The sequence below is a fragment of the Melospiza melodia genome, chromosome 16 (assembly GCF_035770615.1).
Source record: "Melospiza melodia melodia isolate bMelMel2 chromosome 16, bMelMel2.pri, whole genome shotgun sequence".
In the NCBI taxonomy this organism is placed as follows: Eukaryota; Metazoa; Chordata; class Aves; order Passeriformes; family Passerellidae; genus Melospiza; species Melospiza melodia.
In genome coordinates this window covers 19,113,369-19,135,412 of record NC_086209.1, presented here as the reverse complement: position 1 = coordinate 19,135,412, position 22,044 = coordinate 19,113,369, and the positions used below count along the sequence as shown (strand labels likewise).

Sequence of the window (22,044 nt, the reverse complement as noted above, 5' to 3'; positions counted from 1 at the left end):
TTTCAATACCACACCTGCTTGTTTAACTGCATCTTCTGGAAAACTGTGCAGAAAAAAAGAAGAAAATAGGAATAAATCATCAGAGAAGTCTGACTGCTCACCCTCCCTTGCTGTTCTCTTGGTTTTGCTCCTGAGCCTGCAGCTGGCTGAGTGCTTGGTGCTTCCACTGGGAATGGGGAGCTCCAGCCTCTGTTCATCTCAGATCCACACCCTGTTTATCAATTAAGCTGTTTCACACCTCCTTCTCCAGGTAAAGCGAGGCTGGTGCAATAATCCCAGGTCATAGATTGGACAAGGTGATCTTAAAGGTCTTTTCCAATCTAGTTCATTCTGTGATTCTGAGATGCTGTGTTTTTGTGATTCTGTGATTTTTCAATCCTGTGATCCTGTGATTCTGTGATGCTGTGATTTATTGATTCTGTGATTTTGTGATGCTGTAATTTTGTGATTCTGTGATTTTGTGATTCTGTGATGCTGCCACAGTCTCCTGGTGGAGCTGCTCCTTTGAGCAACCCCAAACCTGTCCCAGCCCCATCATCTGATCAGCAAAATTCCCCTAAGCCTGCTCTGTTGGGCTCACTTGGCTGAGGAGGGCCCAGGTAAGGAAATCCAGCAGGTTCCAGATGGGATTTCATTGCTGGTGCTGTGGGGAGGAAGCAGCAGCAGCTCCCAGCTGGTGGGATGCAGACAGGAGCACAGATCCGCATCAGGGCAGCCTGCGTGCCCAGGGAAGGGAATATTCTGCTTTACCCTTGCACCAGAACCCATCTGACTCCTGTCAGCTGCAGCAGGACAGGCAGCCCCCCGCCCAGCAGGAAGTTCAGTTCTTACAAACAGACGATTCTTGGTTTAGCACAACCTCTTTGGAGGCAGAGCTGCTCCTTCAAAAGCCATCAGAAACATGATCTGGCAGGGACCATTGCTGAGAGCTCAGCAGAAAATGCCTCATCTGGGCTCAGCATTTCTGCTGTGCTCACAGTTAACATCCCGTGGAAATGCAGCCCGAGCCCTTCAGACAGACAGGGCTACAGCCCTGCCAAATTACAGACATTGAGAAATTAACTCTTGTGTCTGTGTGGAAATACAGCAGGGCCAAGGAAGTCAGTGATCCTTTCCACAAGCTTTGCACATGTATAAAAACCCTGCAGAGACTTAACAAAGGTAGAGAGTAACTGTATTGACATTATATCTGATTTAGGTGACAATTAATGCTAGACAGAAGATTTTTAGATACTTCCAACTATTATTAGGCTCAAAATACTTCTTTCCATGAGCTACATGCTATTTCTAATCTCTATATTAAATATTATCTGATCTCCTATTGTACCTACAACACTTATTAGCACAGCCATTTACAGATAGCAACATAAATAATGTTTTTTTGTGCTAAGACTGTGAGAAACATAGAAGTGTTCACTGCAGCTGCTGTGCCTTGCACGCCCTCCCAGCATTCCGATTTACTGTGTAACTTTCCTCAGAGGATCCCTTAGCATGAGAGCAAGCAATTTTGCCCCATACCTATGTCATGTTTTGTTGAATCCACATCAAGACGCCAATGCCCTGCAGCACCTGGAGATGTGCACTGATCTTCTGCAACACCAGTCTGAGCTCCTCAAGACTGAAATTGATTTTTCTCAAAGTGGCATGTGAAGGCACAAAGTGTAGCCAGTGATCCATGGCCCAAATGAGTGCAACAACACCAGTCCCAGCTGCTGAAGGAGCAGTAAGTTTTAAAGTCTTTGCAAGCAACAGTGCAAGAAAAAACAGAGTGTAGTGAGGAATTTATCTTGTAAAATGCCAGGCAGTCAAGTTGTTTTACTGCTGCTGCAGGCTATTGTCAGAGCTGCTAAGTAAATGGTAGGAATGGTTTTCTTTAATTGGAAAGAGCTGGGATGCCATGGTGATGTGCTTTTTATAGCACCCCTACACAAACAGATAAACCAGCGTTTCCAAACTCGGATTTTATCAGATCTGAACCCGGTTCTGTGGTGGGAAAGGCTCAGGTGTGCTCTCACCTGCAGAGCCCCTCCCCTGACAGCTAAGACAAAATTAGGAAGTTTAAAAATATTATTTAAAATAATATTTTTATTATTTTAAATTTAAATTATTTTTGTTATTTTAAATTTAAAATTATTTAAAACTATTTTTATTACTTTAAAATATTATTTAAAATAGTATTTTAAAATATTATTTAAGAAGCTTAATAATATTATTATACATCTGTGATTTGTTCTGGACTTTCACAGTTTCCCTGAAGAGTGTATGGACAAGAAACTTTTTACTGCTGCAATGCCCTGAAATAAACACCTGAATATTAAACCAATTAATGTTTCTACCTGCACTGGCTCCTGCAGAGTCCAGGGTTTTAAACACCCTGTTTGCTTCTCATTAAATGTGTGCAACTGTAGGAGAATTTTCACAAGCCCAAGGAGAGGCGGCACCTCAGCGAATAAAAGAATTTCGACATTGCAACACCTGAGATAACAGATCTTTGCAGCTACAAGTGAAAAGTGACCTTTGCAAATTTAGCTCCCATTTTCCTCTCATGGAATGTGATATTTCTGTCTTTTTTTTCTCCAACTTGCAAAGAGGGACTGTAAAAAGTTAGGGTTTGACTTTCTGGAATAGTTCTTAGAAGGCTGTTCAAGGTGAGCAGGTGCAGATGCTTGGCTTTTTCAAAATTCAGATATAAACAAGGAGGGACGTGTGAGGTCTGGCAGGTCCTGGGTGCAATTCCAGCTCTGAGGAGAGGACCTGGGGTGCTGTGCTCAGGGATTAACGTGAGCCAGGTCAGAGGAGCAACCATTCCCTCTCACAGCCACCCACAGACCAATGTCCAAGTGTGTTTTGTTCCCTTTGCACTCACCCGTGGCGTGGCAGGGGCTCGCTCAGGGTCTGTGCCCAGCATCAGAGGGAATTGCTCCTCACCTGCTCAAAGCTGGCAATAAAATACTGAGAGTTGAGTGGAAAGTTTGTGTGAAATCTGAGAAAATCAGTGTCATCCTGACAGACAGGAGATCTGCACAAACCGAGCCCAGCTTTGGAGGCTCAGGCTGTGCCAACACCGAGTTTGTGCTGTTCTGACAAAATTGCATGGAAATGAGCGTCAGTAAATTACAAAGGTGATTTCGGCTAAGATCTCACTTCTTTAAAACTTTAAATGGCAGGTGTAGTTTTAAAGAAGAGATGATGCTAATTCTGTCTCTTGCTTGCAGTCACTTACCTGTTCAAACAATGCAGCTTCTGCTGATGGCAATTTCAGAGTGGCTGTTGGGGGAGCAGCTCCAGTTTTGGGTGGGATTCCTGAGTCCTCCAAGCAGGTCCTGATCCTGTCACAGAAAGGGTAAATGAGGATTAGGGTCAGTAATTTGCCCGTGCTCTGGCTGTGATTAGGGCAATATTGAGCAGATATTAGTTTAATATTCAGGGGGTTCCTGGGCATGGAGGGAGCTCTGTGCCATTCCCTGGGATGGGGAGCATGCCTGGAAAAGGACATGGCAAAAACACCCCCAAAAGTGCACCCTCAATGCAGAGATATTCACAGGCTGCTTCACTTTGACTAAAAGCAGAGCTGGGAACACAGTCCTTCTTTTAAATTATGGCTTGTTAGGCCTATTTCTTAATGTGATTAATGGCACATCCGTGCTCGCAGCACGGGGCATTCATCAGCAGGGCCCATGCCCTTAGCACAGGTGTGGAGGGAATTCCAGAACGTTGCAGCACCAAATTCTGCTGTGTCCACGAGGGGCTGAAGTGACAAATCACCAAGGAACAGGAGCCATTACAGTCCTGAAACAGGAATTAATTGGTGTGTACTTAGAGAGAAGTGTTTTCCTCTGGTGTTACAAGGATTCCATACACCTGCATGCGTAGGGCATGGGGCTGTGGAGGTAAATGTGAGCACAGGAAAAGCTAGAGAGTGAGAAATAATTCAGATTTAAACATTTCCCAGCGAAGAATGTCAGACAACAGGAAAATAATCTTTCTTGAAGATAGAAACTAGCTTTGGTCAAGGTTTTCTCAATGGAAGAAACATGTTCTGAATCCTGAGTTAGCAATTAAGAGAGAAAGCTGACAGTCATGTAGAATGCTGACCAAGGGCATATTCTAGATATAATAAAAAAATAATAAAACTCACCTCTCAGCATCTCTGTAATTAGAGAATGAAAGATCAGTTCTCAAAATCAGTCACTAATTACAAAAAACACCCAAAGAAATAAATGACTGTCCACAGAGGACATTACTGACAAAACTGAGAAGCAGACCAGGTGAGCCAATGACCCTGAGGACAAAAACCCTCAAAATTCTGTGAGAAATGGAAAATAACCTGAAATACCAACAGAGCCAGGGAGTCTCAGTCCCTAAAATGTAAAGATGGCTGTGATTTTAGGTAATTAATTAGAAATAATGCAAGCAGATCTTAGTTCTTTTTGTAACATCTGTGCATGAATCTCAGAGCATTTTTGATCAAATATCATACTCTCACATTTGTGCCTTGTTTTACCAGGAGTCATGAGTGACTCTTGTTTCCTGCCTAGTTCTGTTCACTTTTTTATCTTCCTTTTCTTCCCCAGCCTTGATTGTCTGTCTTGCTCTGTTATTTCATCTTCTCTTTCATGTATACTGTAAATTCTCTGGAGCACTTGTTTCTTTGTTATAGGTCTGCAGAGAGCCCTGAATAACCCAGCCATGATCTAAACATGAGGGGATCTGAGTGGTAGCATACAAATAAATGAATAAAATGTGTTTATTGCACTTCTCTAATAGAAAGAGATGATTAATGCATAATAAACACTGATTTTATTAATTTAGAAAAACAATAAAGGGAAAATCTTGTTGGTAAGCAAGTCTTGGAAAAAGTATTTTTATACAATATGTTGTAGCTATCCTCAGAAAAACTTCCTGGTTCTGCCTTCAAAAGCAGAGATATTCTGAAAGAATGAAATATTAGGAAAAAAGAAAAAAAAGAAAAAAGAAGAAGAAGCTAATAATCAGTGCTGTCTATCAAAGAACCTGTGAATTATGCAGAGCTCCAGTGCCCTGACCACAGTGGGAGATTGAAGATTGACTCTCTGGAATTGAAATTAAAGAGGAGTTGCAATATCTGACATAAACCCCATTTTTCACGGCTCCAGTTCCTTCAGAACTGGCCATTTCTAAATGGACATTGGCATCAGAATGCAGAGATTTTGTAAAACCTGCTGGGCCAAACAGGGCCAAGCTGTGTCAGACTCTGAAGAGAGTCACGAGTTTTCATTATTATCTTTTCTGTAAGTATCCTTTCTCTATTCTTTAGTATAGTTTAGTATAGTATTCTTTAATATAATATAGATCACAAAATAATAAATTAGCCTTCTAAGAACACGGAATCAGGGTCATCATTCCTCCCCTCAATGGGGTCTCAGAAAATCCCACACCTGCCCACCTGGGCTTGGCCCCCATTTAGGAACACTTTGCCTTCCTGCGCTCCCAATCCCAGGAAAAGAAAAAAAAAACCAACCTGGAATTTGTAAAGAAGTAAATAAAATAAAAAAGCAGGCAGCAAAGGAAGACTCTGGAGTGCGAGTGCAGGGCAGACTGGTCTGTGAGGAGTGGGGACCCTGCCCCTCTGCACTGCAGGCTCCTGCAGAGCCCGGCCCAGGGAGCATCCTGGGGCTGGATGGGTGCGGGTGACCTTGGCTGCTGCTGCAGGACAAGGCTGGAGAATGGCTGATATTGTGCCAAAACAGTGCTGGAAGAGCTCTCAGATGTGACATTTTATTTTTCATATCCGTGCTGCTGCTTCTGTGTGTTTCTAAACCTGACCTCCGGATTTATCCCCTCAAGAATTTCTAAAATAATGGTGTTCCATTAGGAATAATAATTGCTAAAAGTTTCCATGGTTTGTTTTGCCTCCTTAAAAACTACTTTCAAAAGTGAAATTTCATCCTTTATCTCGCCTCTACCTTTGATGGTTTTCTCTGCTCTTTAGAAATCAACAATCTGCTAATAATAGATACTTCACACAAGACTTGTTAAGTGGTGTTTTATAAATGATGTTCCATAGCAATGGATTACTCACAACACTCCAGCCATCCAAATTAGAATATGTGTTAACAAAGAAATGGAAAATCACCTTTTTGGAGTTATTATAAAGTTTGCTTTTAACTTTTTGTCTATTTAACTTTATATTTCCATTTTCAGTTAGCAGAACCCTCGATATCTGTACAATCAGAATAAACCTTTACCTGCTTCAGACAAAAAAAAAATTGTTGACTTTAGGTCTATCATAAAAATTTCATGTCTTCAAGCACTCACCCTCAGAGAAAACTGAAAGGATAATTGCCACGTTTTTTTTTTTTTAGGTTTCTGCCTTTGATAAGTTAGTTTTATTTGTCATTTGGGAAAAAATAAACATGGGAAAAAACAAATTTTGGAAGAAAACAAATTCTTGAAAAAGAATTTGGTTTATATTTTTCCTCTCCTAGAGCAGAGCTGTGGGCACAGAACTGTCACTGCCTGCCCAACATCTGCATTGTCACAGCTGTGCCAACATCTGCACTGTCACTGCCTGCCAACATCTGCACTGTCACTGCCTGCCCAACATCTGCACTGTCACTGTGTGCCAACATCTGCACTGTCACTGCCTGCCAACATCTGCACTGTCACTGTGTGCCCAACATCTGCACTGTCACTGTGTGCCCAACATCTGCATTGTCATTGTGTGCCAACATCTGCACTGTCACTGTGTGCCCAACATCTGCATTGTCACTGTGTGCCAACATCTGCACTGTCACTGTGTCCCCAACATCTGCATTGTCATTGTGTGCCAACATCTGCACTGTCACTGTGTCCCCAACATCTGCATTGTCATTGTGTGCCAACATCTGCACTGTCACTGTGCACCCAACATCTGCACTGTCACTGCCTGCCCACATCTGCACTGTCACTGCCTGCCCAACATCTGCATTGTCACTGTGCACCCAACATCTGCACTGTCACTGTGTGCCCAACATCTGCATTGTCACTGTGTGCCAACATCTGCACTGTCACTGTGTGCCAACATCTGCATTGTCATTGTGTGCCAACATCTGCACTGTCACTGCCTGCCCAACATCTGCAATGTGTCACTGCCTCCCAACATCTGCACTGTCACTGCCTGCCCGCATCTGTGCCATGGCAAGAGCCTGCCTGGAAATGAATTAGGCATCAGGCAGTTTTTATATCCCCATAGAAAGCAAACATGGAATAAATCAAATTATTGTTTAATGTGCTTGATTATCCTTGAGTGCCTCTGCAGCCACACGGCACATGTCCTGCAGGGGCCCTGTTTGCTCCTGGGAATGTGACATGGAGCTCCTAATGAAGAGAGATGGCACACCAAGTTCCTGCCAGAGCCAGAATGCAGGGGAAAAAATGAGCTATAATAGAGATTCCTGCTCTAAAGACTGTGTTAGCAGAGGCATAGCTCATTTTGAAAAGGTGCATTAATTAGAACTTCCTTTCTCTGAAAACAGGGAACAATCCCTTTTGCTGATTAATATTTATCTGAGAATCCCTGGGGTGGAAGCTCCTGAGCTCAGCTGCTCCCACCCCTGCTCAGAGCAGGCTCCACTCAAGGGCCTTGGGCCAGTCTGCTTTTTATTTTCTCCAGGAATTCCCTTTCTCAGCCTGTCCCAAACCTATGGCACCACCTTAACTACCAAAAAGGTGTTTTTCCTATATTTAAAACAGATTTTCTGCATCATGGTTTGTGCCCACTGCCGCTCATCCCGTCACTGGGCACCACTGACATCTGATTGTGGGTTTTAAAGGAACTTAAATTAAAGCAACTCAATTCTGATTATTGTTTATATAAAACAAAACCTGTGAGAAAAAATATTTTCAGTTCTGAAAAAATACAGAAGGTGCTGCTTAATCCAAAGTGTCTTTTAACAATAGAATCTCTGATCTTGGTAGAACAGTGCACAATGTGACAAAGCACCTTCAGACATAAATTTAGCAGTAAAGATGACTTTGAGAGCTGAATGAAATTACAAAGATTATTTGTAAGCAATTTAACAGTAATTTTTGGGTGCAGACAAAAATGGGATGGAATCCAAAAGGTTTTGTGGGCTAAGACAGCCGAGGTGAGCAGTTTTCAGTGCAAGGGCACAGACTCAGCCACTGACCCTGGATTTAGGGTGTCACTGCTGGGTCCCTCTGCCCGCCTGTTCTGCAGCACCCATTGCTGCACCCACACAGGCACCCAGTAAAACATTGAATTTCTCTGTTTTTGCCAAACCTGACAGGAGAAACCTGCTAAGTGCCCCCACCACATTCACCTCTCAACGCACAATAGAGTCAAGCAGGCTCTCCCAGCTCCTGCCCTGCCACCATCCCGGCAGGGAAACCAAACCCTGGGTGGAGTCAGCTCTGCTGCAGCCTGAGAGCATCCCCACACCTCAGAGAACGAGATTCCACCCCTGCCCACCCTGCCAGGCCTCCAGGGGCCCAGAGCTCACCTCTTCAAGCATCGGGGGAACTCTGTGCCCTAGGCTCTGCTGTGAAATTAAATTCACACGTGGCACTCCTGGGCTCTTGAATTCAAAAGATGATTTTCACCTTCTTCTTGCTGTTCTCAGGGAAACAACCGGCTCCACATGACTCATCATTTTGTGGGAGTTCAGTGCCAAGGCTGCTTGCACACAAAAGAAAATCACGTAATTATACTAAATTTTGAGAATCAAAAACTTCTTTGTAATTGCCTTAAGATTATTTCATATTCCGTTCTCAGAAGATGCTTCCCTGTGTAGCCATTTAGAAGGAACATTTATTACAAAAGTTAATTACAGTTTCTTAAAGAATTAAAGAGGTTTTTTTGATCTTTTGGGGGTTTTTGGTTCCAAAGAATATCTCTGTTACATTCATGTCCAAATTTTGGGGTTATGTGTCAGTTTTGCCCAGATTTTTGACAATCTGATTAAGGAAATGTCATTTAGTTTTCATGTACGTTCATCTAATCAGTAAAACATATTTTATTGAAGCAGTGTTGGGCAAAAAATGCCAAACACTGCAGCACTGCTGTTCTTAACTGTCCCTGAACTAATTTTAACTTCAGGAAAATACTTTAAAATTAAAAAGGAAGGGGAAAATACAGAAGCATTTTTAATAACAAATTATTTCAACATACAGATGAAAACAGCCAGGAATTTCAAAACATCACTTAACTGGAGGAAAGAAGGGCTGGGAAGAAAATTGATTAAAAAATTAAAGTTTTTCCAGTTTCTGCCATATTTTTGTGGGGCTTCTTGGAGTACAACACTGCCAATTCAGCAACCAGCAGCTATTTCTGATGTGTTGTTTCCTAACTTAAACACAGTCTGTCACTTGAATCTCTAGAGAAAGTTATTGTCCAGAAGATCTGAACTGGTAAAGGGGGGAAAACAGCAGAGAAATCCCTTCTAATTACTGCTACATCCATCTGGGGACTGAGCAGGAGCATCAGAAATCTCTCCTTATTCCTTCCAATAGAGTGGAACCAGAGGAGAGTCTCAGTTTGAACCCAGCCCTGCCTGGGTCCTGTTTACCAAAAGGAATTTCAGGGCTCCAGGCAAGTGGGGAGAGGCAATAAAGGACTTCCCATAATTTAATAACCAGTCACAGAGCTCCGTTTAGGCGATTCTAATGCTTCAGAAAATTGGATTTGGATGAGGTCTCTGCACCTTAATTTGCTCTCCCTTTGCATTTCCTGCAAAGGGCTGCTCCATAGCCCACAGCCCACAGGTGTTTTATTGCCTTTGTGACAGCAGAGCCCTGCTGGTGCTCACCTGAATGGGCACAGATTCTGGGTGCTGGCACTGCCCAGGGTGCTCACCTGAACAGGCACAGATTCTGGGCGCTGGCACTGCCCGGGGTGCTCTCCCACCTTTGGCACTCCCTGCCTTCCTCTGAGTGCTCTGCAAAGCAGCTCCTCCTCTTCCTCAGCTTCCCCCTTGCCTCTGCACCTGGGAGCAGAGCTCAGGGAATTCCCAATGCCCCTGGAAGCAAAGCACAAAGAATTCTCAATGCACCTGGGAGCAGAGCGCAGGGAATTCTCAATGCACCTGGGAGCAGAGCGCAGGGAATTCTCAGCCCGGTGTCCCTGGAATGCTCAGCCCAACGCTCTTGGAAGGAGAGCACAGGGAATTCTCAGCCCAATCTTCCTGGGAACAAAGCTCAGGAATGCTCAGCCCAGTGTACCTGGAATTCCCAGCCCAGTGCCCCTGGACGCAGAGCTCAGGGAATTCTCAGCCCAATACTCCTGGAATTCCCAGCCCAATGCTTCTGGAATTCTCATCTCAATGCCCCTGGAAGGAAACCACAGGGAATTCTCATGCCACTGCTCTTTTCCCTCTGCTTTGGGGACAGCTTTGAGCCCTTCCAAAGGCACCTGGCTGGTTCACAGCTCCTGCCTGCAGCCTGGCTGGATTGCAGCCTCATCATTGCATTCCACCGACCCCAAACTCTCCCTTTAGCTCAGAAATGGGACCTTTTGCCGTTTTCTGAGCTCTGATGCTTTGCTTGTGAACTCCCAGAGAAGCTGAAGAGAAAGGCAGGCAGGATTTGGCTCGCTGGTCTAAAACCATTGCCTACAATGCAGCAATTGTTCAGCAGAGCCAGTGGAACCACCAGCAAAGGGCTGGGCTGGAATTCTGAACCAAAAGCTGCTGCAGGCCCCGTTCCAGGCTGTTCTGTGACAGCCCTTCAGCTCCTGTTCTGCTTTATTCAAAGTGCTGGGGAATGGAAATATTTTGATATGGAATCTGGGACCCACAAGAAACGCCCAATATAAACTTTAGAATAACATTCCCCCTTTCTGAAAACTATTAAATGGGTCCATTTTTCTTTCAGTGGGGAATTAAAGGTTTCCAAAACTTTGTTTTCCAGGAAAAAGAAATGTCAGTCAGTAGTGGAATTTGCTTTTCAGGCCCTAATGTAAACCTTACTCCTGGACTAGAGGAGTGACCTGAATCTTCCAGAAGTTCTAGCTTTTTTCTCTATTAACACCTTCCCGCCATGTGAATTTTCATTGAAATATATTTCTAAACATTTGTAGTTCTCTACTTCACGATTAACAAACTGATCATGGAGTCTAAAGGGAGATAAACAGTCAGAAGGACTGACATTGGGAAGATAAAAGCAGTTTAACATGAGTTAAATATGAACTATTAAGCAGTAACATTTTTGAGACTTCCAAAATCTTTTGGTGTTTAAAATTTAAAGCCAGAACAGAGAAGAATCATTAATAAGAGGAATAAAAGTGGCATCTTGATGTGTATGGGAAGAGTGGGTATAACCATGCATACAAAAATCTGGTCTGGAAGAAAGATCATCAGAACATGAATAAAATGAGAAAAATTATGTGAGATAAAGTTAAGAGAGACAAAAGGAAGTTAAAAGGAGGGCAGTGGAAGAGGAGGTAAATTGATATAATTTGCTGCTCAGCGTTTCAATTCTTTTCCTGTAGCACCCCAAAAATGCTCCCTTTGTGTGACCCCATGGCCACTCACAGCACCCCAAAATTGTCCCATCTTTGTAAGCCCCATGGTCCCACACACAGCACCCCAAATGTCATCTCTGTGTGAGCCCCATGGTCACACACAGCACCCCAAAATTGTCACCTCTGTGTGAGCCCCATGGCCACACACAGCACCCCAAAATTGTCCCATCTGTGTGAGCCCCATGGCCACACACAGCACCCCAAAATTGTCACCTCTGTGTGAGCCCATGGCCACACACAGCACCCCAAAAATGTCCCCTCTGCCCCTGGTATCAGCCAGGAAAGCTCTGTGGAACATGGGAGTGCTGAGAGCAGGGCTGGCGGTGGCAACACAAACTGGGAGCCACAAAACCCTGCCTCAGCTCTTTGTGTCCCTACCAACTCTCACACCCCGGGAAAAGTCACTTAACTCCACTAAAAACCCACTAAAAACTTTAAAACTCCACTTAACTCCACTAAAAGCCCACTGTACCTCCAAGGAAGAGCTTCCAAACCAAAATAAACAGGCCTTCCCAAGAAGATTCAGTCTCTGCTGCCCTGAAAATGCAGAAGCAAATAAAACTGGATATCTGGGTTGTGATGTGCTTGAACAAATGAACAAAATGCACATTACAGTCGTCTGTGTGTGTGTGAATGGCTCTCCTTCTACAGCCAGAGCACAAGGGTGCCAAATGCTGATTTTGGGGCAGGTTATCAGCACGAGGACAATTACAGTGTTCATCAATGTCTACTGAGTGGGTACCATGGAAAATTGCACCCACACTCATCAGTACCATGGAAAATTCTACCACACTCATTAGATTGGAATTTAGTAAATCCATTATTTTAGAAGCTGGTGACACCAAACATTTCCCACCAAGCTGGAGCTGAGCAGCATCACTTGACTTTCTCCTGTAGTTTTTTGCACATCTGTTCTGTGTGTCAGGACAGGCACCAAATCCTGTTTTTCCTGGGCATTTTGGGCCTCCTAGAGCAGCCTGGCTCCCTCGCTTCTCATTGATAACATTTGCATCTGCTGCACCTGGCTGTCTCTGATCACTCTCCCTGTGCTGATGCTTTACCTCCTCCCTTTGAATTCCTGCAGATGTTTGCTGATTCTATGCAAACTGCCTTTCAGACAACTGCAGATTTGCTCCAGGATGCACTGGACATCAGGGGAGGATTGCACTGGCAGCAGGTTGCCAGCTGATGGAGAGACAGAATGCTCACAAAAGGAATTTGCTTTTTGCAGGAGGGAGGAGGGCTCTGCTCCTCTGCTTCTCCCTGTGCTTGCCTCTTTGCAAATGAAACTCAGCACACAGGCTGCATGAGGAAAAGCACCATGAATACCAAGCCAGCCCTGAGCTGCAAAGGAATAAAAAATGCATTGGTTCTAGTTAAAATCGATTTTTGCCTTGGAAGTAAGTATTGGATTCACTTTCTGTCTCTCTCTCCCCAAAACACTTTGGGCAGATGGAAAATGTCACTGTAAGTGCTGTACAGTGGAGTGGTAAATAAACAACCAAGCAGCCCAGAAATCCTGCTGGGAGTGTCAGGGAGGCTCATCCTCATTGTTTCCCTGCAGAAGGGAGAAAACCTCTGGAATTAATTCAGAGTTCTTCTGTGGTGATCCAAAAAATGAGGGAGGTTCTCCTCCCTCCCCCAGTACCAATGAACCATGATGGAGCAGAGTAGTTTCCAGAGCTGCAGAGTCCCTAGGACTGTGGAATTATCAAAAGAAGAGAGAATAAATGGAAGATGAACAAATCCATTTGTGTTCTGAGCAGAATTTTGAAAAAGTTTTTCATTTCCCTTTTTAAAAACAGCAAGGTCACAAAACGTTTACATGAAATTACAGAAATTTTGTATACTGAGTAATAAACAAAGCAGCTGCTGGTTTCTTCATGCCTCTATTTAAGATAAAATAAATGCCTGATCTGAGTTTTTTTTTAGTAATTACTGACTTTAGATAAAGATTCTGATGAGTGTGGATGATTCTTGTGCAGCCACAGGGGGACTTAGTGGACATTCAGAGGTGGGAAAAGCTGCAGCAAGAGCTGCTGAATCCTGCAATGGTTACAGGTGGAAAAGCCCTGTAAGATCTTGGTCAGCACAGTCTTGTATTTTCTTGCATTTGCATGCAAATACTGGTGAACTGAGGAACTCAGTTTTGTACATCTGCACTATTGCAAGCATTTTTGCATTATGTCACACCACACTTCCACTGCAATCTGCATTTCCCTTATCATCTGATCAAGCTGCAGTTACTGGCCATAACCAACCCCTCATGTCCTGCTCTCAGAGCTCTCCTGACCCTTATGTGAAATGCACATTTTGCATATCTGCACCAAACTCTGCCATGGCTGAATTCTGAACCTCAGAGCTTCATGCTGTATAAAATGCCATTCTTCAGGCTGGAATGCATTCTGATAAAATACAGATAATTCTCTTCCCAGCTCCCTAAAATACATCATTTTCTCCCAAAAACCTCCAAAGTTTGCTGTAAATTATTCCCTTTGTGGTCCCACAGACTCCTTCAGCACACAGAAAAACCCTTGTTCAAACCAAGAATTAGCTGTGTGCTCTTCTCTTCTCTCCCTGCATCTCACACCTGTGCACACAAACCCCACAGTCCTCCACACTTTTATGAAATGAAACTGATTTTTCCCTGTTTTGATGTGAGATATTTCAGGAGAATAATGCCTCCAAGAAAGCTGGCTGAGACTTCTTTTAAAAGATTTGCTTTCTCAAGACTGGATTTTCTGTTGGTGGATTTATATTTTTTTCAGAATTGCTGGCACAGAAATGATCAGTTTGCTTTGCCTAGTTGAGCATGGTGAATATTGTCCCTTGGCTATTTCTCCTGGGAAAAGATACAGGCATAATGAGACTTATTCATGTACATAAAGTGTATGCAGTTAATATGGAGCCACAATTACCAGAAATTAAATTCTAAATGCTCCTGTAATAAAAGCACATCCCTGAAAGCCTCAGAAAAGGCAGAAGGAGACCTCATAAAGGATAAAACATTGATCTAATAATGGGAATAGAGGAGAGCTGTTGGGGTGTGGGGATTGGGTGCTCATACAGCAAGACTTGCATGGTTCTGATGCCCATCCTGCACCCAGATTTTGTGTCTGCAGCACCTGAGTGCCCCAAACATCTCCTGGGCCTACTAAACTCCATGTAAAATAAATTCATAAATTCATAAACTACAGGTATATAGGTATATTGAGAGTTTGAAGAACAGCTCTTAAACAAATCAAAATCTGTAAGAATCTTTGCTGTTCAGCTTCTTCTCAGTCAATGAATTCACTTAGTTATCAGTTTTTCACTTATTCCGTACACACAAACATGTTAACAAATTTTAACATGTTAACAATATGTTAGCATTTTTAACATGTTAAAAATACTCTTCATTTGTACAATAAAAGAGAAGATTTGCCCTCTCTATTCCACTTCTGAGTTTCAGAATTCCTCAGCCTGGGACAGGACACCACTTTGTTTTACTTTGCTTTTTAATGTTTCTTACCATTATAGAAAGTTTGGGATCTCTGCACCATTTTCATAACAGAAAACATTAAAATGAATGTTTTACCTTGAAAGTTCACTGGGTCTCCACTGGGACTTCTGTTCCACTGCTAAAGGAGTTCCTTTAAGGTTTTAATAAAAGCCAAGCAATACAAATGTTTCCTTAATCTAGAACATTTGAAAAATTTATTAGAGAATGTTTTAACAGAGGTTTCCAGTTCTACCTTACCCTGACTGAAGTAAAATCTAGAAGTGATTATCATAATCATAAATTGACACTTCCATCATTTATTATTGAAAGAATAAAGGTGGAGGGAAAACCCACACATTTTTCTTGTGTCCAAGTGTGCTTATTTCTTAATATGTAATATTAGAGTATCCCAAGGTTGTGTATTGAGTACAGCTGTTGGAATTTTACTTCAATCAAGCCATAATTGGGGCAAATCATCCTTTTCCAAGGCACTTACTGTGTCCTAAAGGTGATAAATTATAGAAGGATGGGAAAGCAGAACAAAGACAGGAAAGCTTCAGAAGGAACTGCCAGGCACCCATTCCTCCACATTTCCATCAGAGCAGCTCATGGAGGGCTGATGTGGAATTCAGAGCTAAATTTAAAAGATTTAAAAGAGGTCACCCACCCCATGACAGATTTCTTGTAGAACAATCTTGATAATTTATTCATCAAGATGGTATCAGCCAGTGGGGAAGGGAGGCAGAAGCAGGGCAGGATGAGGAGGGATGTGGGAGAATCAGAATAGGCTGTGCAGTTGTCAGAACAGGAGGGAAACACTGCCAATAAAACAAAATTTAAAATGAGAATTAAAAGCAGATAAAATAATATAGTAAAGGAACCTAATGCATAATGTCAGGTCTGTATAGTAATTATAGTGTCAAAAACAGGAGTGGAAAAGTAATACAAAAAATTAAGAATAAAGTGAACTAGAAAGCTGTGATTGAAGGGTACACAATAACAAGCACAAAATTAAGCAGACCATAACATACATTTAGGACAAAAGCACTTGAGAAAATCTTCAGTGATTCAGAGGCGGGAAAAGGAAAAATGTCATGTCATTTACAAAAAGTGCTGAATGAAATATCAAATGAGAGGATTATGCTGTAAAAATATATTTGCAGGAGCTAAACAAAGATGAGGAATGAAGATAAGTAATGAGTTCTGTATAAATAAGTGACAAATTAATAGGGTTCTATTACAAAGGAGGAAACTGAACAATGCTCAGAAGTAAACAGAAATAAACTAGAGGGTAACGTTAGCAGAGAGAAAATTCTTAGGGTCACAAAGAATTAAAGAGCTACTAAAAATTAAATATGGTACCATCGTCTGTGGAAACAACAAACTAATTACAGACTGACAAAAATGGGGGCAATGTAGTTTTGCTATACTTCATCTCCCCAGTTAGTAAATTGGGTAAAATAAATTAGTAAAATATAATCTTGTGGCTCTCGAGAACAACCCCTGGCTTACCTTCAGTTGGTCATGGTGAGTTCAGCTCCCAGGCAGGCTCAAGGTGAGTTTGGAGAGCCAGGATTGCACAGCTTAATTCCTAGAGAAATCACATCAAAAGTAGCTAAATGTGACTGTTACCCACTCAAGTTCTCCATAAAATTAATCTGTTAAGTATCTGTTGAATACAGATTGAAAACTCCTGAGTGGCGTTTGGTTTTCAGGTGGAAAAAAAAATTATATAAGTTTGAGAAAAAAACTTTTATTTTTCCTTTTCAGAAATTGGCCACTTACAAGAAACACCCGATCACTTCTCAGTCCCAGGATGGAAATTGGCTCTGCTTGTGTCTGGGTGGATTTCAGCAGCCACCAAGGGAAGGCAGAAACTGATTCAGCTCCAGCTCCTGGTGCCCCTGTCCCAGCTCTGCTCCCTGGGCTGGGCTGGGCTCACCACCCCTGACTGGGAGGGCTGGGAGCAGCGAATGGGGAACCCCAGTTTGGCACAAATGCTGGAAACCCTGGTGCTGTCACAAACCCAGCCCTGCAGACACTCCCTCCACCGGGGCACCCCAATTAGGCAGGGGCTTAATTGAGTTAGCAGCAAAGCCAAGGGCTGAGGGCAGGAGGAGAGGTCAGAGCTCTGCCAGCCCTGCTGTGTCCCAGGCTGTCCCCTCAAGTGGCAGCACACTCCTGGCAGGGAATGTAAAATACCTCAGTTCTACTTACAAGAGAAATGGCGGCGTTAAAATTACCTGGAAAAAGAGAATAGACTCAAATGAAAACTTTTTGACAGAAGACTGGTTGGTGAAGCTTTCCTTAGCACAGGCAAGCAAACTCTTCATTAGCAAAGATGTGGTCTCTTTTTTCCCAAAATCAGCCTGCTCCTTAGCCCCACATCCAGAGGGAAAGCTCTGCCTGTGCCTCTGGGGATGCCCGGCAGGGAAACCAGGTCCTGACTCCTCAGCAGAGGCTCCAGCAGGGAATCCCTGCTCTGTGCAGAGGTGCAGTAAGTCTCAGGCAGGATTTTAAGGCCAGAAAGGAATTCCTTCCTGTGCTTTGCCTTGCCCAGCTGTCCATGGCTGCCTTTGGCAGATCCTTTCATGCCTTGCCCAGCCCCATGGCCCCGGTGAGCAGGGCTGTGCTGCAGGTCACACAGGGTAAAGGCAGAGCACCCCTCACCGCAGCCAGCACAACTCCTCATTTGATCAGGGGAAAAATTCCCTTCAGGAGGAGGCAGAGGCTAAAGCAGTGTGTCTGCACGCTGCCTGCTCGTATTGTGCAGTGCTATTGGCAGCAAACATGAAAGAAACAAAGGCACTCCTGAGCTGCAGGGAGACTGGGGAGGTGTAATTGCTCAAGGGGCTGCCGGAGTCAGTGATCTAAATCACTCAGCACATTGGAAATTCCTGGGGAATTCCAGCCCAGGTGCTTCCATGCTTCTTGTTATTTGAAGTTTTGTACTGATAATGGGAAGGTATTGTGAAGTTGGAGATGAGAGATGAAATCAGAACTTCCGTAAGAAATCAAAACGCTTCAGCTCTACTCTTTCTCAAAGGCACACCTGAGTATTCTCAAATGAAATGAGCACACAACCAAACACAGCCCAGCTCTCTGGACAGTGATGTGAGGGACAGGATGGGCAGCTCTGTTTGGAGAGCAGGGTTGGAAACACAGGAGTTGGAAACGCGGGAGTTGGAAACGCGGGAGTTGGAAACGCGGGAGTTGTCGGAAACGCGGGAGTTGATGAGCAGAGCACCAGTTGTCAGTGTGAGTTTGGGATGCTGCCAGCTGTGACGGCTCACTCTGCTGACACCCAGGGTGTCCCTGTGCTGGCAGAAAGAGGAATCACACTGCAGGCAGCAGGTGCCAGGGCTGTGTGGGCAGGGAAAGGAGAAATGTCTCATTTTGCACCGTTGTTAAATTTGCCAATCCATGCTGTGCCTCTCCCGTGGCATGGAGCTTTGCTGCAATCAGAGCCCTGGCCAAGAACCAGCAGGAACAGAAGCAGGGATGGACCAGGCTGGGGCTGCATTTCCACTCTCTGAACCTCTGGGGTTTCTATTGCCCAGGAACAGCCTGCTGGAATGGGGCTGTTCAGCCAGCTGGACAATCCTCAGCTCCTCCTGGCACCTGAGGGCTGTCCTTCCTTCCCAACCACCCACAGTTTTGTGTCTTGGTGCAAAGAAAATGAAAGCACATCAGGCAATGAGCTCCCTAAGTTCTGCAAATATCAGCAATCGTGCATTCTCAACAAAACCACAAATCCTCCCTGTTTCTGTGCAATCTGCTTTTTCAGTTAAAAAATTCCTGCCCTGGAAACAACCCCAGGAATCCACAACTGGTTCTGTGAAATCTGAATTTGCTGTTGGGAAATTGTTTCCACAGGAACAAGTGGAAGTCTCCCTCACCCTTGTATTCACCCAGATATTTTATCTACATAAAGGATCTAAAATACACTTGGATTGGGTTTTTTCTGAAATTGAAAAATATTTCATTTGCACTGAAACTAATCATCCTAAATAGCAGTGCAAATCAGTCATCCTGAATAACAGTGCAAAATAAGCTTATTTACTATTACATTAAGCAACAATTTTGCACCTTGTTGAGTGGGACTCCAGTTTTCATTTGTCCCTGACAGGTTGAAATTATTTTCTGGGTTGATAGACAAGAACTCGCAAGAAGCCCTGTAATTTAAGTAATTTTTTTGGTTCTCCATTAAATATCCAGAATATGCATGTTGCTCTAACCTTGCAATAACTCACAACTCCAGCTGTAACAGGTCTCCAACATTCTCCTAAAATAATAATGACCAATAAGAAGAAAATACACATTGGCATCAAAATCAAAAGGATTGAAGATTCTTCAAAAGAATCCAACATTTCCCAGACTTCTCAACTTCTAGGCCACCTGAAATCTTTTCCTAGGCTTTCAAAATAATCCAACTGCAAGCAAAGTGACTTTCTCTGTTCCTTTTATCCATTTTTATCTATAGCTTTATAATTCCTTCTCTGCTTCTTTATAGTAACTATGAATAGATCTGTGCTCATACAGAAAGGCATTTTATCGAATTAACGAGATTATGGGGCTTTGGTGTGGAACACTTGTAGTAATTAGACTTAATAAAAGAATTCTCCCAGCTGATCAGAAGTGTGAAAGGCATCTTGTGATGAAGATTTACCTAACAGGACACTGGCAGGGCCTTGAGCTGCACCCTCAGACATCCAGGAGATCACTCTGGCTCCTCTGCAGCCTGCTTGGGAGCTCCCTATTGCAAGAAGAAGAGACGAAAATAACTTGCATTTCTTATAAAAAATATAAAAATATAAAATACTAAAAATATGAAAAATACTAAACTTTTATCTTTCTTTTTTTTTTTTTTTTTTTTTTTTTTGCTTATGGTGGCCTCATCACCCAATTTAGCAAAGAGAATTGATGCAGATAACACCTTTGGTATCACCACCAAAGAGCCTCTTCATCAGTAAATCCAGAGGACAGCTGGCGCTGAATTGCTGCCAGATCCTGGCTGATTTTTAACTGGAAGCTGCAAGGAGCCTTATCAATTTTAGCTATTGATGAGCTGCTGCTGGATTTGGGTCCTGAGGGTTGGACATGCAGAGCAGCACGAGCTGGGCAGCCACGAGCTGTCCCTTGCCAGTGTCACCAACTGTTAATTGTGGCATTAATGGCACTGCAGGTGCCTCTCCCTTTGCAGATCAGTGCTGAAGTTTGGGCAGAAACTTGGGGCTGCCCAATTAGGTGAAAAGAGGAACATGATTTGATTATGGGTGCCTGAAATGCATTGATTGCTTCATGTGCCATCAGTCACTTCCACGCTGGATTTTGAGACTGCATGGACTAGCTTGAGCAGTGTGAAACCAAATATTTAAACTCTTCCACTAATATGTATAGACAAAATGTCATTTTCTTCATAATATTGATTCAGTTTCACCTATTTTTACATGTAGCATAATTATCCCCAAAGCATGAAATTCCCAGAACTCCGTTCAGCTGTGGAGGTATCAAAATAGAAATGCTTTTCTTGGATCTCCAGTTGCTACTGACAGTGAGTCCTTGCAGCTACAGGGGAGGATACAGACAGGACTTCCAAAATAAGCTCTGAGCTTCCTCCTCACCAAGATCTGTGATTTTAAAGCACAGGGGAGAGTTCTGCGCAGTAACTCTAATTTGGGCTTGTGAGATAACAGAGATGCAAACTGTGCTATGAGGCCTCTAGTTAACAAAATCCATCTCTAATGACAATGACAGGTACCCAGAAAGGGCAAATCACTCTCATTTATGCTGGAATGGGTGGATTAAAATGTCCTCAAATTCTATTTATTATAATGGAGAAACAAGATTTGGAATTTTAAAAAACTAAGCAGAACAAAGAAAAAAACCCAAAAAAACAAAACCCAACCAATCAACTAAAAAAAAAGCCCAACCCAAAAAAGCAAATCCAATAAACCTGTCTCCTTGGCTTCCTTTGGAACACAATAACAGCTATTTTTTCACAGAGGTATAGTGTTTACTAAGAAATCTGCTCCTAGGGTAAGCTGTTATTACTTCAGCAGTCTCCAGGCTCCAAAAGGAATGAAAATACTTTCAAAGATGCAAGGCATCCCTGGGATGGAGGAATGGCTGATGAATTTGTGCCACTCACCACCTTGGTGGCTGTTTGCCTTTCATCAGCAGGGCCAGGCTGAGGCAGGAGAGGCAAAGCCAGGAGTGGGAACATCCATTATTCATCTGCAGTAAAGTGTGGCCTGGCAAGAGCTGATGAATCCAATCCTGGGAGTGTTTTATGGTGAGTTATAGAATCTACAAGGGAAAATTGGTAAAAATATTCGTTCCTGTTGTAGAAATAAGGCAAACCCCTGTCTGGAAATCCACCCTCTGTGGTAACCTGAGGTCAACAAGCAGTGGTCAGCATCTCCCCAAGGCTGGAAAATGGAATGTTGGAGTCATGGCAAAGGTCAGATTGTGCAGGGGGAGCAGCAGAAGGAGTGAAAGGAGAGGCTCTGATTCACTGCAGGGTCCGGAGCATCCTGCAAGGTCCCAAAAAACGGGAGGGGACAGCACAGGTAAGGTGTGGGGCAAGACAACAAAGAATGCTCAATAACAGGAGAACAAAGAGTGTGGGGCAAGAAAACACAGAATGCTCAGTCAGGAGAGAACAAACAGTGTGGGGCAAGAAAACACAGAATGCTCAGTCAGGAGAGAACCAAGAGCACTTGGTCAAGAAGAACAAGGAGCAAGGACACTTCAGGCAAGGCAGGAGGGGTCTGGCACAACTCCAGCCCTTCTCCAGCACTGCAAGGCAGATTTCTTGGGGCACACTTGAGAACAAGACCCCAGAGCTGCTGTCATGACTCGAAATGGCCTCAGTTGGCTGGAGCTGGATCCCTGGAATCAGTCCTGGACAATTCCTGCATTTCAGCTGAGCAGCAGCTCCGGCTCAGAGCTGAACCTCATCCCACCAGCAGCACAAACACAGCACAGGCAGCCGCTGCAGCTGCTTCTGGCCGTGTGCCTGCATCCCAAAAACTTGGCTGCCACAGGAAGATTTTCCTAA

At 43.5% G+C, this 22,044-nt stretch overlaps 1 long non-coding RNA gene across 3 annotated transcripts in view; it reads right to left on the bottom strand.

Moving 5' to 3' along the window:
• Nucleotides 1-8,621, bottom strand: part of LOC134425845 (uncharacterized) — a 28,902-nt gene extending 20,281 nt beyond the window's left edge. For all 3 annotated transcript variants that reach the window (XR_010029782.1, XR_010029781.1, XR_010029780.1), the window contains exons 1-2: nt 8,484-8,621; nt 3,224-3,329 (exon numbers count right to left, since the gene is read on the bottom strand). This is a non-coding gene — a long non-coding RNA (uncharacterized LOC134425845). The remainder of the gene's footprint in view (nt 1-3,223; nt 3,330-8,483) is intronic.
• Nucleotides 8,622-22,044: the final 13,423 nt, after the last annotated feature.